The sequence below is a fragment of the Vigna unguiculata genome, chromosome 4, assembly GCF_004118075.2.
Source record: "Vigna unguiculata cultivar IT97K-499-35 chromosome 4, ASM411807v1, whole genome shotgun sequence".
In the NCBI taxonomy this organism is placed as follows: domain Eukaryota; kingdom Viridiplantae; phylum Streptophyta; class Magnoliopsida; order Fabales; family Fabaceae; genus Vigna; species Vigna unguiculata.
This window is the reverse complement of record NC_040282.1, coordinates 7,910,686-7,928,493: the sequence shown is the minus strand read 5'-3', so window position 1 is coordinate 7,928,493 and position 17,808 is coordinate 7,910,686.

The following is a 17,808-nucleotide window of genomic DNA, read 5'->3' as shown; positions in this document are numbered from 1 at the left end:
TATAAATTGTTTAAAATTATTTTAAAATTTTACATTTGATTTTATATTATTATTACTTTTTAACCAACTCAAACATTTGTATAAAATTCCAAAAAAAAAAAAAAAAATCATGAATTGACACAACCTCTACAACGATGTTAGTACACTACTAACGTAAAGGACTTGATTGTATAAAATTTTCCAAAATAAAGACTAAATTGAGACAAATAAAGAAAATGTATCAAATTGATATTTCCCATAAAAAATGGAGAGCAAGGCATGATTTAACCTTTGATTTTTTTTTTTTCATTTGAAGCTTTTCATTTATTTAAAAATCAATGTTCTTGCTTATATAGGATAACTGTTTAAAATATTTGAAGCTTAATACTTTTAGAGTCTCATATATTGTTTTTGTTTGATGACTATTATCTAGGTTTATCATTACAATAAATGATACATAAGATTAATGACGAAAAGGTAGCATTGACTTCAATCGTAACACTATTAGAGTCGGCCAAAAGGATCCAAAAACGACAAAAAATTATAATCAACGCTAAATCAATATTTATAACCGAATATAAAATTAAAAATAATATAAAATTTTATTAATTAATTTGTGAGGGTTAATCGACATTATTTTATTCCCATTAGCGTTGGGTTGGACAACGCTAACTCAATATTATAAAACTAAAAATAATATAAAAATATATTAGTTATTTTACGAGGGCTAGTTGACGCTATTTTATCCCAATTAGTGTCATATTATAAAATTAAAAAATAATATAAAATATATTAATTATTTGTGAGGGATAATCGACACTATATTAGCCCCATTAGCGTTGGCAGGAGGAATCTAACTTGATATTATAAAACTGAAAAACAAATATTAGCTGACGCTATTTTATCCATATGAACATCGACTAGTCGACACTATTTTATCCACATGAGCATCGACTAGCCAACACTGGTAGTCACTAGGGGCAACATCGACTAATAGATGCTTAAGGAGATGAACAAGACAAATTTGAGAGTAAGTTTTCACTTTTGCATTTGAGTTTCATTTCGCTCCTTTCTTGCGTGCCTCTAAAATTTCACTTTCTTCATCATCAATTGAACCCTACATAATGTCATTCCCTCCTTTACTTTGGGATTTCTCAAGAGGGCTAGTGTTCGAAGCTTTTTCCCTATCTTCAGCCCTAGACACAATCGCTTTGTATGGTTAACATTGTAATCAAATTATTACTTGTAACTTTTTATATTTTGATGCATTATCTGCAACTATCTAACTTTTATAAATGTGTCTATGTTGTAATTTGATACCTTAACTATCACTCACACAAGCGTGAATGTAATTAATTATTTGTTTAATACAATTGAAATTACTTTTGGATAAATGAAAGGAGATGCTGAATGATGGATTCAATGAGGTGTTGAATGAATTATATGGATTCTGAATATAAGCAAGTGAAATTCAAGTTATTAAAACAATCTTATTACTTGTGTTCTGATATTTGTGATTAGCGTTTGATAACCCCACTTTCTCTAAATATTTTTAATATTTTTGTCTCTTAGCATCTGTTAGCCCACATTTTCTGCAAATATTTTAAATTATTTTTCTCTCTTAGCTTCGCTTAACCCACGCTTTCTCTAAAGTTTTTAAAAGAAAAAAAAAAAACTTTTTTTTCTATTAGTGTTGCCAAGCCCACACTCTCTCTAAATATTTAAAATATTTTTTTCTCTTAACTTCGGTTAGCCCACACTTTCTCAAAAAAATTTTAAAATATTTTTTACATTTGCGTCGGCATGGCCATGCCGACACTACATGCGACTTAAGCTAGCATTCATATTTGGTCGTGCTATTAAGATTAGCTTCCACAATTTTTTTTGTCATTTTTGACACTAGACCAACACTACTCTTCCATCTACATTGGCTTTGGTCTTCTTATGTATGGTTTTGGCCAACATTATTCCCTTGCATGCTTGACGTGTATATTTATTCTATAAATGTTTTTTAAGAATTTTAGTTTCTACTATAGAGTTTTTATGTAAAAGTATTTGGTATTATATGGTGGAGTATTGGTTATAAGTTAATTATAGCCAAATATATTCTTGGAAGTAAGCCTAAAGATGAAGGCATGACCACACCAAGCACCATGGAACCCCTCCCAAGAAGATCACAAGAAGCATGACAAATAGGTAGACATTTCCATCTCTATCTTTGTTTAGCATTTCCTTAGTTTGATTACCTTTAAGTTGACTTAGTTAGACTATCTTAGTTAACTTGTTTACTTTTACCTAGGGTTGATTTGTTGACTCAAGAGTGACGCACTTAAGTTAACATACTAATTCATATTTAATTGCTTTGTAGGATAATTAAGATCTTATGGAGGCATAAGTGGTGGTGCAAATGGAGAGCATAAATGAGGAGGAGTCCATGTGGAAGAGAGAGAAAGAGCAAAGCATTCTAGAAACATCTGAAATGAGGGGACCACATGACTTGGTCAAGAATCCACCTTGAAGAGTTCTAGAAACATCTAGAACATGTGTGCACATGCCTTGGCCGAGACTCCTTTCTAGAAGACCTTGATGTTGCACCATTTTAACCTACCTTCTAGATTGTAGGGTTTCTTATTTGCTTAGTCATCCTTTGGAACTTATGTGTTTTTGCTTAGAGAACCCTAAACACTTCTATATAACGGGTGCTTTATTACATGTAAGAGGGTTGATCATTTTGGAATTTAACATACATATTATGTTCAACCTTTATGAGAGTATCCTCCTTTGGGAGTGAAACTTTTAAGCCTTATCTTGAGCTAGACTCAAGTGGCAACACACATCCACATATCCACAAGGATCCATGGCTTTTGCCTCTTCCTGAAGTGGTAGGCTTCACTCACAAATTTCATCTCTTGTCTTTTCATTTTATGCTTATTTCTTCTTCTTTTCAATTTGTTTTATGCATCTTGTTAATTACATGTTTTACTTATTGAATCAATCAATTTCTCTTCTTCCTTGGAGTCTTTTGAAGTGCACCTTCACATACAAATAGCTTGTTATCTTAATGTCCAATGAGAATCTTTACTAGACTTTGGAGAGGGACAAATTTGCTCAATTAAAAAAAAAAGAGACTAAATTGAACAAAAATAATGAATATCATGACTAAGTTGAATATAAAAAATTGATCCTAACACTTGACACAATATTGGCTTAATATGTGGAAATTATTTTTTTAAATAAAACACTTTTAAAAATTAATAAAAGTTAAAAAAACCACGAAATGACATGTGACAGTCAGGGTTCAAAATTCATGAACTATTTTAACAGTGTTAGTAAAGATGACCAAATTAAAAAAAATTGACGACTACTAAAATCAAATTGAAAAAATAAAATATTAAAACCAAATTGAGAAAACTAAACAAATATTAGTACCAAATTATTATTTAAGCTAAAAGTGAATTTGAGGAATCCCAACACCCTACACCATTCATGTTCATATATGGTACATTTAAAATAGGCAATTTCTATATCTTACGAAATGTTTAATTTTTAGTCACTTGGTTTTAAGGAAGGTGGTTGTTTCTTTGAGTGTAGAATTTTCACTTTATCCAAGGAAGAAATACCATATCCTTAAAAGTTTGCCTAACCAATTCAATAGTTGGTATCTTCATGGTGTGTTTGGATGAGGCAATTTAAGAGAGTGATTTATTTATTTGGAGAATTTGAATTTCTTTTAAGTAAAATGACTTGTTTGGATGAAAAAATTAAAAGGAAATTGAAATTGAGGAATTTCAATAGGGATGGCAATGGGGCGGGTGGGACGGGTTTCGCTATCCATACCCAACCCCGTAGAAAAAATTCATCTCCATCCCCATACCCATACCCAAATCCAATGGGTATCAAACTTTTATCCCATCCCTATTCCCCCGATAACGAGTATAATCTCGTACCCATATCCGTACATGTTTTCTTACTACTTCAATATTAATTTTAATTAATTTTTATAAAATAATAAAAAATTACGGTAAAGGAAACATAATATTATCAAATATTTAATATTAGGATGATGGTTGTTTCTTCGATATTAAATACTTTAAAATAAATTATAATTAATTACATTTTATATTAGAATACCAAATAAAATTTTTATGAGAACCAAATATTCAAATATTTTTAAAAATAGTTGATAACCAAATACCAAATAAATTTTTTATGAGAACCAAATAAATAGTTGATAAAATTTAAAAAAATATAAAAGGAAAACAAATATTCAAATTAAAATATATTTTAAATGTTTGTCTACTTGGATTTTTTAAATTCTAATGAATTTATTTTTTATACACTAATAAAAGTTATAATACATCACTTGATAAAAAATGATGCAAAGAACAAATAATAAACATAATAACAAAATTTTAACATAGATCTTGTATCTTTTGAACTCTAATATATGTTGGATGATGATAAAAGAATATTCATGGCAATTACATTAAATTTTTATATTATAGTAAATAAAAGTTATTTATTCAATTATAGTGAAAAAATTACAGTATGATTGATAATGAGTTAGAAAATAAAAAATAATTAGATAAAATATATCAAAATAGTATTCTACATGATGAAAATAAACAACAAATAAAAATATTAACAAATGTTTAGAAGCAATTTGAGAGACTATTGAAAGAAATCGCACAAAGGAAAACAAATGTATAATTAAAGGTATGATAAGATGAAAAATACCTTAGAAATCTAAGAAAAGTTTTCAAATATCAACATATATACTCAATGGTTGAGAAATAATAAAAATTGTTTTAGTGAAACAAAAGAATTCTTTAAATGAAACAAAAATTAATAATAAGTAAAGATTTTTTTTATATTACGTAGTAAATGAAAGGTTGGTGTTATTAAATACTTAAATTAAGAGTATTAAACATTATCATGTGAAAGGAAAATATACAATAAATAAAAATATTCAAATATAATACAAATATTCAAATGTGAGACATAAAAATTTTTTAATTGACATACATCATTTTAACATAATTACATAAATGTTATGATAAGATGAAAAATATAGTGGAAATGCGAATGAGTTTCATGACAAACCAAATAATTAGAAGAAATAAAAAATAGAAAGTATATATATATATATATATATATATAGGGTTACTTAATTAATTGTGAATATTTTAATAATTTAAACGGGATCGGGTATTATGGCGGGGACATGTACATCCCCATACCCAATTGAAAAAGTTGAGGATTCCCCATAAACATACCCATACCCACTCAATGCGGGGATTCCTTGTCAAAACAGGGACGAGTTTAGGCAATATCCATGTGAGCGGGTTTATTTGTCATCTCTAAATTTCAAGAAGGTATTTCAAATCACTAAAATAGTAGAATTTGAAATTCTTTCAAAAAGGAAGGAAATTGAAAATTCACAATTTGTGGAATTCCTCATTATTAAAGATTAGAGGTGTCAATTTAGTCCAAACAACCCAAATGACCTAGATGGGACGGGCTGGCCCGACGATATTCACGGGCTGGGAATGCTTGACAATCTAGACAAATCGGACAAGCCCGATGACATAGATGGGTCGGTCGATGATCAAGGCGGGCCAGACATGCTCAACTACCAAAACGGGTTAGACTACCTAGAAAATCCAGTAGACCCAAATGGGTCCGACGACCTAAACGAGTTAGGCAGGCTTGAAGACCCACACAGGCTAGGTAGGACCGACAACTCAAATAGGTTGGACGGGCCTAACAACCATGGCGGGTTGAGCGAACCCGATGACCCAGATGGGCTAAAGGGGCCAACGACCTAGATAGGTCGTGCTGGGTCGACGATGTAAGACCCGTGAAAATTAATTAATTAAATATTTAATTAATTAATAAATGCGGGTAGAAAACGCCTTTATGGCATTAACTAATGTTTAATGTGACGTGGAAAAGTACTAGCTCAAATGGTTGAGAGTACTTGGTTTGTGTGAGAGGACTTGGGTTTGAGTCCTATGTATGTCAATTATGTGTAGTTGTTTTATTATTGATTTTAAAGATATGTAAGAGTATGTGATTAGTATTGTAAACTTATGTGATTTGTGTGTATCACCAAATGTGATTTGGTATAGTGGTTGTGCTTTGGTCTTAGGAGTGGAAGGTCATGGGTTCAAACCTTGGTGGGCAAAGAATAAGCTTTATTTTTGCTAACTAATAGTTGGGGTACGAATGTGAAGGGGTAAAGAAAAGCCTAGCAGAAAATTACCAAATAATTAACATTGAAGAGAAATTAAGGGAAGGGTGGACTGCTATAGTGAGAAGCACGAATTGGAGAGTGTGAGAAGAGTTATGAGTGTGCAAGGGCTGGACCAAAAGGGAGAGTGCGAATCAAGGATTTCCTCATCTCAATTTTTGATCACTAATTCCAGGTTAGGAAATTTTTGATCACTAATTCCAGGTTAGGGGAGCTGTCTCTGGTGTTGTATGTTAATTGATGGTTGTGTTATGATTCTGGATTATTGCTTCTTGATTAAATTCTGAATGGTGGCAATTTCGCATTCTATGTGCCGTGATTGTGAAATGGAGATATTTGGAAATTTGGATGTTTGATTATGTATGTGGAATAGGTTGTGGGATGAGGGTTTTGGATAATTTTAGTCTTATATTCTCAATGTGTAGTATATTGGGTAGGAATGGATGATTCTGAATGTCATTTGTCATTATAATTACATTGGTATCGATTGAATGGTTGTAGTACAATTTTTGGGTATGATTTAACATGGTTTTGGGTAAAATGCGTGTGTGAGAGTGAGGGAACTCTGCAAGTCTCGCCCAAACGAGCCTACCTCGTTTGGGCGAGACTTGCAGAACCTCACGTCTGTTTTGGGTCACGCTGCTCGCCCAGGCGACCTTGGTTTGGTGTTGAGCGACTTAGTCTCGCTCAGGTGAGGGACAGCTCGCCTAAGCGAGGTCGCGACGAAACTTGGGCGCTTTTGAGCGCGATATTTCGCCCAGGCGAGAAGTATTGGTGTTTTGAGCGACTACGTCTCGCTCAGGCGAGAGACATTAGCCTGAGCGAGGTTGCGATGAGAAATGACGTTGTTTAAGTGGTTCCTCGTTTAGGCGAGGGGTGGGTGTTACTTTGAGCGATGGTGCAGCTCGCCCAGGCGAGGGAGTCTCGCCTAAGCGAGATAACGTGAGATTGTGGTTGTTTTACGCTCGCCCAGGCGAGGCGAACTAGCCTAAGCGAAGTAGAGGGCTTAGCTTGGGCGAGGGTCCCTAGCTTAAGCGAGTTTATGTGATTTACTATGTTTTTATGTGCTTGTGAGTGTCTTTTGGCTGTTTATACTAAGGTTAGGTTGTATATGCATGTGGTGTGGTGTTTGGGCTTGAAGAACTAAGTCCTTTAGGGGTTTGGGATGTGCTCGGAGGTTGGACACATGATGGGCATGGAACTGGTTGAGTTCCCGTCGGCTACTAATGGGCGAGGAGTCCTTAGTATGGTGATTGCATGTGTAGGGCGCACGATGGGCAAGGAACTATGATGTTCCCGTCGGCTACTATCGGGCGAGGAGTCCATAGTATGGTGATTGCATGCGTGCTAGGGTCCAAGTATGAGACTTAGATGTTTTACTACAGACGAAGAGTCTGTAGGGAAGGACTATGAGCGGGATAGGCTCATAGGGTTGGACCACGAATGAGTTAGTTTCGTGGGAGCACAGGGAAGTCCCAAGACCTAGTACATACATATGACTCATGAAGGACTATGAGGTCATGGTTGGGTAATTTGATATGAGATATTTAATTATGTTGTTTTGGGTTGGGAAACATGTTTATTTCATATATTTGATTATACTTTATTGTGCATAGCTCACCCTATCTCTGTGTGTGTGGCGATGATCGGATATCTTGTTATCCGGGAGCAGATGATTTGACAGGTGAGCCAGAAGACGCTTAGACTCGGAGCGTGGGCTAGCTTGGGATTTTTGTACATATATTTATTATTTTAGTTTTGAGATAATTATGTAATCATTTCGGGAGCCATTGAATTTTAATTCAGTTTTATTATTATGGACTCCTGGATTATTGCAGTTATATTAAAGTTTTAAATTTTCCGTGTTTTTGGAAATAGTTTTATTAAATGTGGACTTTATTTTAATTTGGAATTTTTTTTTATTAAAGACTCGTAATATTCCTTAGGGATGTTACAGACGACCTTAACGGGCCCGACCAACTCAACGAACTAAATGGGCTTGACCGGCCTGAGGAACCAAACGGGCCTGAACGGCCTGACGATCCAAACGGGATCGACTGGGTCGACGACCTTAACGGGTCGACGACCTTAACAGGTCGGGGCGACCTAACAAACCAAACAAGTTTGACGACCTAGATGGGTTGGGTAGGGCCGATGACCTAGACGAGTTTGGTCGCCCCCAACAACTCAAATGAGTCAAGCATGGTCGTTGACCTTGATGGGCCCAACCGGCCCGATGACACAAACAGTCCTGACCATCTCGAAGACCCATATGGGCTGGGTTGGACCGATGACCTCGACAAGTCAGGCTGAGCCGACAACCTCAACAAGCTTGGATGGCCTGACAACTCAGACGAGACTAGTAGTACTAATGACTTTGACATGCCCAATTGACTTGACGATGCAGATAGGCCCGACCAGCCCAACAACTCAGACGGGCTTGACCAGCCTGATGACGCAAACGGGTTTGGCTGACCCGCAACCTAGACGGGCCCAATCAGTTGTTAGTAACATTTTTCATGATATAGAAATTTAGTTTAATTGTTAGATTTGGAAGTTTATTATGTATCATGATGATGGACAAATATTTGTTTTGTTGTGGGATCCATCAACTTCATTTTTCTATAATCTTAAACAATTAAATAATAGTTTAAATGATATTATATTTTGCTATATATCATTTCTATTCCATGCTTATACTTATAGTTTCTTAGACTTTACTCGTTATGATTATTAAACATGGTCAAAGTTGCGGTTAAGTTCATTCAATTTTAATTTATTTTAAAATAATATTTGATATTTTTAATAGATGATTTAATATTTTTAATATTTTATTTAATATAATTTTTTTATAACAAACTTAAACATTGAAAAAGGTGATAGAGTTATAAGTGTACATTTGTAATTCAATTAATAGCATAAACTGTATATTTTATTTTTTTCATATATGTCGTTGTTTAATGAAATAATATGACGTGAAAGAATTGTATAAATATCTTTAATTATATCTATATTAGATTATTTAATTAAACAATGTTAAGATCAAATATATATTTAAAAAAAGTTAAATATACATTCTTTGTTTACAATTATAGTTTTTAGTACCATAACATATATTACCACTTTTTTTATGTTTTTTATATTGGTCACAATATATTTTGCAAGACAAAGAACAATATTTTCTAAAGAAGAAAATGATTTACAATAAATATTTATTGTATACTACAATATAATTACACTTATTTAAATTTTGACATATTTAAATTATAAACTGACATGATATAAAATACCAATTTCAGCATCGAATAGGTGATCATCGCAAAAAAAAAAAAAATAACACAAGATAGACTATAAGGGTAAGCTAGTTTATAAAAGAAATAATCATATAACTGTTAAACTTATTACATCATAAAATTGTTAAATCAGATCTGTCTAATACTCTTAACCACCAGTGGATCTGTGTTGATTAATGAGTTTCTTACTTGTTTAAAGTGAATCTTGAGGGAGTCTTTAAGGTTTAAACCTTAGTTAATCAAACACACAGTTCTGGTTTAATGGACTGTTTTAAAACAAACAAGAAAGATTAAAAGAGAGAAGAGAAATCAAAACACACAATTTATACTGGTTCGATTCAAGGCGAATCTACATCCAGTCTTCTCCTAAGTAATACACTTAGGAGGATTCCACTAAACACAACGGTTCCAAGAATTACAAGCACACCTATGTAATTCTAACCCCAAAAACCCAAGAACTTGATTCAACAATCAAGAACTCCCCCTAGGAGCAATGCATCCACACAATTGCACCTAGGTCCACACTTCAGCCACTGAAGCTACTGTAATCAAAGATACAGAAAACAAAACAAGAAACGAAAACACCTATGTTGTGCAGATTTGTCTTGAAGCTTCTTGAATCAAGCAAGATCCATCATGGTAGAGTCAACCATCAAAAATTCTTGGATCTGTGCTTAGGTAATTGCAGAATCTTCTGAAGCTCTTGTGTCTATCAGATGGCTCTCCTTCAGATGCAGACAGCGTAATCTCTCCAAAAAATCCAGACCCAAAACAGATTACAAGACAGCTTTTATACAAAGGTTTTTGCTGTCACTAATTCAATTAGCCATTTATCTAATCGATTATCGTGAGTATGTTTTCACTTACTTAGTACAATACTCACAGCTAATCCATTAGTCAAGGAGCTAGTCATGTACAGAGTTTCACAGCAAACCTGAAATACAATTGAAAAAGAAAAGCTAATATCCTAATGCTTATTCTAACTAGATCAAGCTATGTTTTCTCCTAGATTAGTAGACATCATCAAAATTGATCTTCGTTTATGGAAGAAAGGCTCCCCCTGCCAACAATCTCCCCCTTTTTGATGATGTCCAAAACATGGATTGAGATAAACCTACCTGCAGCACATTTAGCAAACACCAACAGCAGTACACAGTATAGGTACACAATGCAAACAGATATCACAATGCAAGCAACAGCATAGGCATATAACAGATATCACTTTCATTTAATGCTCCCCCTATCATTATAGCCTATCAATGCAGTGACAAGATAATTCTCCCCCTTTTTGGACAGTAGCAAAAAATATAATCAAGCTGGAAGAGAAAAAGGAACTGAACAGCGCAGCAAAGTAAAATATGCAGTAGTAGATAATGCATAACAACTATGATAACAATTGTGCATAGCATCCAGAGAAAGCATAGGATATAACACATTAGAGTCCACACCAAAAAAAACTAGGCTAAGTTAGCTAGGCTGCTAGGATACCTACAACAAGAAAACACACACCCTGCTAGGACTACTAAGATCCTAAGGTCAAGAACTACAGACTGAAACTATGAAGGATGGTACGCAAAAGGGAGGTGTGTGGGTAGAAGGCTAGGCTATTCGTCGTCAGTGGCATCCTCAAAGTGCTCACTCTCACTACCTTCTGCATTGTCCATAGCAGCTTCAGGAGTAGGGGAGGCACGACCAGTGTTGAGTTGCTCCAGTTGTTGTTGAACAGAGGTTAACTGGTGCTCAATGGACTCCAGTTTTGTCGTCCAGATGTGATGCTGATCAAAAAGAGCCGTGACCATACGTAACATGTCCTGCTCGTAAGGAGTCCTGGTGGCAGAGGAAGAGGCAGCAGCAGTATCCTCAGGGTCACTATCCGGTTCATCCTTGAAGCGCCAGGTGTTGCCCCTAAAAGACATTCCCATGTGATGAAGGGCATTTTCCCCAATCAGACTTGTGTGATTTGGAGTGTAGGAAGCCTCGCCAGAGAAGTCCACTTTGTAAAGCTCGAGAATTTTGCACACGAAAACGGCATATGGCAGAGGATAATTTGGTAACTTGATGGCTTTCTGCATTGTATCAGAGATAACTTCAGACCAGTCTACAAGAACATTGGACTTGAAGGCATGGAGAAGAAAGACGTCCTCTGTGGTGAGTTGAGCATGGTTGCCGTTACGGGGAACCAGATCCAGGCAGTTAAGAACGCGAGTACGCGCTCATCCTTCTTCATCCCACCAGCGCGAAAAATACTGTAATCGCGTTTGGCTGTGGGATCCCTCAAGCAACCCTGGTATACATCCAAGCGATTTGCCCCAGGAAACCCTCGATGGGCTGGAATGCCAGAGATGCGGAAGCCAGCGATGTCGGTCCAAACATCTGTAGTGAGATAAATGTCTACCCCTTTGACACGCGAGATGAGGAGATCATCTTGACACGCGAGATTTGCGTAGAAAACCCTAACCAAATCGGGGTAAATGTCACCGGTGAGTTGAACGAACGTGTCCAGGTGTTGGTGGGCGATAAGTTCTGGGAAGGTGAAGCCGTGATTGCGAAAGAAAGATATTTGAACATGCTTGTGGTTGATGATTTTGCGATTGCGGAATGATTCATTGAAGTGTTCTTGAGCGGCGCTGTCACTGATCCAACCATCAATATCAGGATCCCGTTGCTTGGTGGCCATGCGCTTGACACGTTTGCGAAAGGTAGAGGAGGATGCCATGGCGGAGTGGTGGAGGGTGTAGGTGACGGCGGAGCAGATGTGGAGAGAGGAGGGGGACCTAGGGTTTTGTTTCTCTTGTTTTAGGGATTAGACCGTAACAGGGTCTTAGGAGCAGAAGTTAAGGCTGCTATTAGGAACAGGGAATGTACTTACCTAATGGATTATCGGGCTCCTTTTTAAGAAATTAAGTAGTAACTATGTGAGGCAGAACTTAGCTTAAACTAGGCTTCAGACAAGGCACGATAATGAATTAGGACAAAGATTAGGTAAGCAACTATACAGTTTGAACAGATTAAACATACAACTAGATGCAGACACCAGAAACAAAATGCATATGCTTTGAGATTGAACTTAAATGGAGAAAAAAATACTATGCAGACAGTAGTAACACAAGAATGACACACACACACAAACAGCAGTTAGGTAGACAGAATTAATTTGAGCAAGTGATGTCCAAAATACCCAATTCATTTCGAAGAGTGTAAAATCTCTCTCTGGCCAGAGGTTTAGTGAAGATGTCTGCTAGCTGATGTTGTGTGTCAATGTACTCAACCTTGCACTCTCCCTTGGATACATGATCTCTGATAAAGTGGTGGCGGATTTCAATATGTTTGGTCTTGGAATGCAGCACAGGATTTTTTGTAAGATTAATTGCACTTGTATTGTCACATTTCAACGGAATGTGATTTAGGTAAATGCCATAATCCTCAAGCTGGTTCTTAATCCAAATAGATTGAGCGCAGCAGCTACCAGCAGCTATATATTCTGCTTCAGTAGTGGACAGAGCAACACAGGCCTGTTTTTTTGAGTGCCATGAAATTAAAGAACCACCTAGGAGATGGCAGGTGCCACTAGTGCTCTTCCTGTCAGTTTTGCAACCACCAAAATCTGAATCGCTGTACCCTACTAAGGAGATATTTGAGCCATGAGGATACCACAGACCCAGATTTCTAGTGCCCTTAAGGTATTTTAAAATGCATTTGACAGCAGTTAGGTGTGATTCTTTGGGACAGGACTGAAATCTGGCACATACACACACACTGTGCATAATATCTGGACGGCTAGCTGTGAGATAGAGAAGTGATCCGATCATTCCACGATATTTAGTCTGATCCACTGCAGGCCCTGTTTCATCACAGTCTAGATAGCAGTTTGTAGCCATAGGGGTTGAGGATTCCTTGCAAGCTTCCATGTGAAACTTTTTTAGTAGCTCTGTGCAGTATTTAGATTGGTGAATAAAGAGTCCATGCCTTCCCTGCTTAATCTGGAGTCCAAGAAAGAAGTGCAGCTCCCCCATCATGGACATTTCAAACTCATCTTGCATGGTTTTTGAGAAATCTTTGCAGAGACTAGGATTTGTTGAACCAAAAATGATGTCATCCACATAAATTTGAACAAATAGTAGATCACTTTTGGCTTTCTTAATGAAGAGAGTAGAATCCACCTGCCCTCTTCGAAAACTGTTTTGAATCAGAAATTCACTTAGCCTCTCATACCATGAGCGAGGGGCTTGCTTAAGTCCATAGAGAGCTTTTTTTAACTTATACACATGATCTGGAAATTCATAGTCTGTGAAACCAGGGGGTTGTGCCACATAGACTTCTTCCTTAATGAAGCCGTTTAAGAAGGCACTCTTCACATCCATTTGAAAGAGCTTGAATTTGAGTAAGGATGAGATGGCAAGAAGAATTCGGATGGCCTCAAGTCGTGCTACAGGAGCATAGGTCTCATCATAATCAATCCCTTCTTCTTGACAGTAACCTTTGGCTACCAATCTAGCCTTATTCTTAATAATCACACCAGAGTCATCCAGCTTGTTGCGAAACACCCACTTGGTACCTATGATTTGCTGTGATTGAGTTCTTGGAACAAGATCCCAAACATCATTTCTCTTGAATTGATCCAGTTCGTCCTGCATTGCTAAAAACCAGTGTTCATCCTTGAGAGCATCATTCACTGATTTTGGCTCAAGTTGGGAGACAAAAGCTACGTTTAGACAGAACTGGCCTAGCTGCCTGCGTGTGGAAACGCCTTTAGAAATATCCCCTATGATGTTGTCAAGAGACATGTCTTTGGGCACTGTCCAATCAGCTGGTAAGTCTGCTGCAGAGGTGGAGGCCTCAGCTGCTCCAGGTGGTAATTCTGCTGCTGTTTCTGCTGCTGCTTCAGGCTCATGGTGTGTCAAATCTGCACCTGTATCATTTAAATCTGCACTATTTCTTGACCCAGAGGAATTAGCTACGTGACTATCAAAATTTTCATCAAATGCAACATGAATGGATTCCTCTATGGTTAATGTTCTTTTATTATAGACACGATAGGCTTTACTAGAGGAGGAATAACCTAAGAAGATGCCTTCATCAGCCTTAGGATCAAACTTGCCAATGTTTGATTTTCCATTATTTAGTATGAAACATTTGCAACCAAAGGCTTTGAAATAAGATACATTAGGTTTTCTGCCTTTGTAGATCTCATAGGGAGTAAGTTTCAAAATAGGCCTAATTAACACCCTGTTCAGAACATGGCAGGCCGTACTTACAGCATCTGCCCAAAAGTACTTTGGAAGAGAGTTATCATTGAGCATAGTCCTTGCCAACTCTTCCAAAGATCGATTTTTTCTTTCAACTACGCCATTCTGTTGTGGCGTTCTAGGGGCTGAGAAATTGTGAGAGATACCATGATTTTCACAAAACTTTTCAAAAGACTCATTTTGAAACTCACCCCCATGGTCACTTCGGATTGCTTTGATTTTCAAGTCTTTCTCATTTTGAACAACTTTGGCAAATTTCCTAAAAACTGAGAAGGTGTCACTCTTAGATGAGATAAAGAAGGTCCAAGTAAAGCGAGAATAGTCATCCACAAGAACAAGCGCATAGTAATTTCCTCCTAGGCTTCTGGTTCTAGAAGGTCCAAACAGGTCCATGTGTAACAGTTCTAATGGATTAGAAGTAGAGATATGCAGTTTTGACTTGAAGGATGTTTTTACTTGTTTGCCTTTTTGGCATGCATCACACAGCTTATCTGTCTTAAACTTTATATCAGGCAACCCAATGACTAACTTCTTTGACACCAGTTTATTTAGGTGACCCATATGTATGTGTGCAAGTCTTTTATGCCAAATCCAAGGTTCATTATTTTTAGCAAAGAGGCATGCAATAGAATCAAAAGAAGTATTTTCAAAGTCCACCATGTATATGTTCTGAATTCTTTTTCCAACAAAAACCAGTTCATTTGTGGATGCGTGACAGATTAAGCAGTGATGAGCTTCAAAGGTTACTTTCAGATTTTTATCACAAAGTTGGCTAATGCTAAGAAGATTATGCTTAAGCCCATCCACCAACAGAACATCTTCAATTTCCACAGCTGAAGATGACTTTACCTTTCCAGAACCAAGAATCCTACCTCTATTGTTGTCACCATACGTGACATGCCCACTTACTTTGTATGAGATTTTGCTGAATTTAGAGCTATCACCTGTCATGTGTCTAGAGCAGCCACTGTCCAGATACCACATAGCCTCCTTAACTTCAGCATTTTCCTGCAAAACAGATTATTTTGATGAAGCAGGTACCCAAACAAACTTGGGTCCTATTGTGTTAGACTGAATTTCAGTTCTCTTAGGTACCCATTTGAATTTCCCTCTAGGAACCCCACTGTTTTTAAAGTAGCAAGACGTGGAGAAATGACCAGGTTCAGAACAATAGGTGCAGATAATGGAGGATGGTTTGCTGATGTTGAGAAAGTTTCTGCACGATAATCGATTAGGGTTGCCACTATAACCAATTCCCTCTTTATTCAGCACACTCCTTTGGGATCCTAAAACAGCATCTAGGTTGGATCTTCCTAAAGTGAATTTTGATAGTGTTTTCATTAAGTATTCTATCTTCTCTAGCTGTCCTGGACAGTTCCTACATCTAGACTTGGAGTGGTTTTCAGATTGTTCTAATTTTACTAAGCAAGATGTTAAATTTTCATTTTCCTCTTCTAATTGCTTTATTCTACCCTCCAGCCATTTAATCTCTCCTTTACGTCTGCTATTTGACTTTTGTAGTTTTGTGGCTTCCTTATGCAGCTCATTAAAGGCATCAAGCAGTTCATCATAGTCATTTTCCTCATGGTCAGAAGTGAAATTACTTACACTGTTTTTGGATGATTCTGCTTTAATTGATGTTTCAGCTTTAGCCATCAGACACAGATTATTCTCCTCTTCAGTGCTATCATCTGAATCACTGGATGTGCTGGAGTCATTTTCCTCCCATGCAATGTAGGCTCTCTTCTTCTTCATATGCTTCTCTGCCTCATTTTTCTCATCCAGTTTCTGCTTCATTTTCAGCACTGGACAATCAGCTTTGATGTGTCCTATCTTACCATATTCATAGCAGGTTTGAGTTCCAGATCTGGTCTGCCTCTTGTTCCCTGCATAACTGTTGTTTGTCTTGTTCTTGTACTTCAAAAATTTTGAAAACTTTTTCACCATTAAGCTCAAGGCTTCACTGTCAGAGTTTCCATCATTGGAGTCATCTGCAGAATCTGTCCTTTTCTGTTTTACTGCAGATTTCACTGCACTCTTCAAGGCTATAGTGTGCCTCTTTTCTCCATCCTCTTCTTCCTTGAGTCTTCCAAGCTCTAATTCATGTTCCCTTAATTTTCCAAAGAGAGTGGCTATGTTCATGCTAGTGAGGTCTCTAGATTCAGAAATTGCTGTCACTTTGGGCTGCCATGTCCTATTTAAACTCTTCAAGATTTTGATATTTAGTTCCTCTTTATCAAAAGTCTTGCCAAGAGCTAGAAGATGATTTACTATATGTGTAAATCTTTTCTGCACATCACAGATGCTTTCTCCAGTCTTCATTCTGAACATCTCATACTCTTGAATGAGAGTATTCTTCCTTGCCCTTTTAACTTCATTTGTGCCCTCATGGGTTACTTCCAAGACATCCCACATTTCTTTGGCTGTTTCACACACGGATACCCTGTAAAATTCATCCAAAGTTAGTGCAGAAGATATAATATTTTTGGCTCTAACATCATAATGTGCCCTCTTATTCTCATCAGGGGTCCATTGTGAGAATTCTTTAGGAAAAGTCTCTCCATCCACTATTTTAGTTGGTTTAAAAGGTCCATTCACCACTGCATCCCATACCCCTTTGTCTACTGATTCAAGAAATATTTTCATTCGAATTTTCCAGAAGGGATAGTTTTCCCCAGCAAACAGAGGGGGCCTGTTAATGGATGCCCCTTCAGCAAAGGTTTGAGATGTATTAGACATAACAGGATCTTTCTAATCGATTAGCGTGCGATTAACCAGCTCTGGTGCCAATTGTTAAATCAGATCTGTCTAATACTCTTAACCACCAGTGGATCTGTGTTGATTAATGAGTTTCTTACTTGTTTAAAGTGAATCTTGAGGGAGTCTTTAAGGTTTAAACCTTAGTTAATCAAACACACAGTTCTAGTTTAATGGACTGTTTTAAAACAAACAAGAAAGATTAAAAGAGAGAAGAGAAATCAAAACACACAATTTATACTGGTTCGATTCAAGGCGAATCTACATCCAGTCTTCTCCT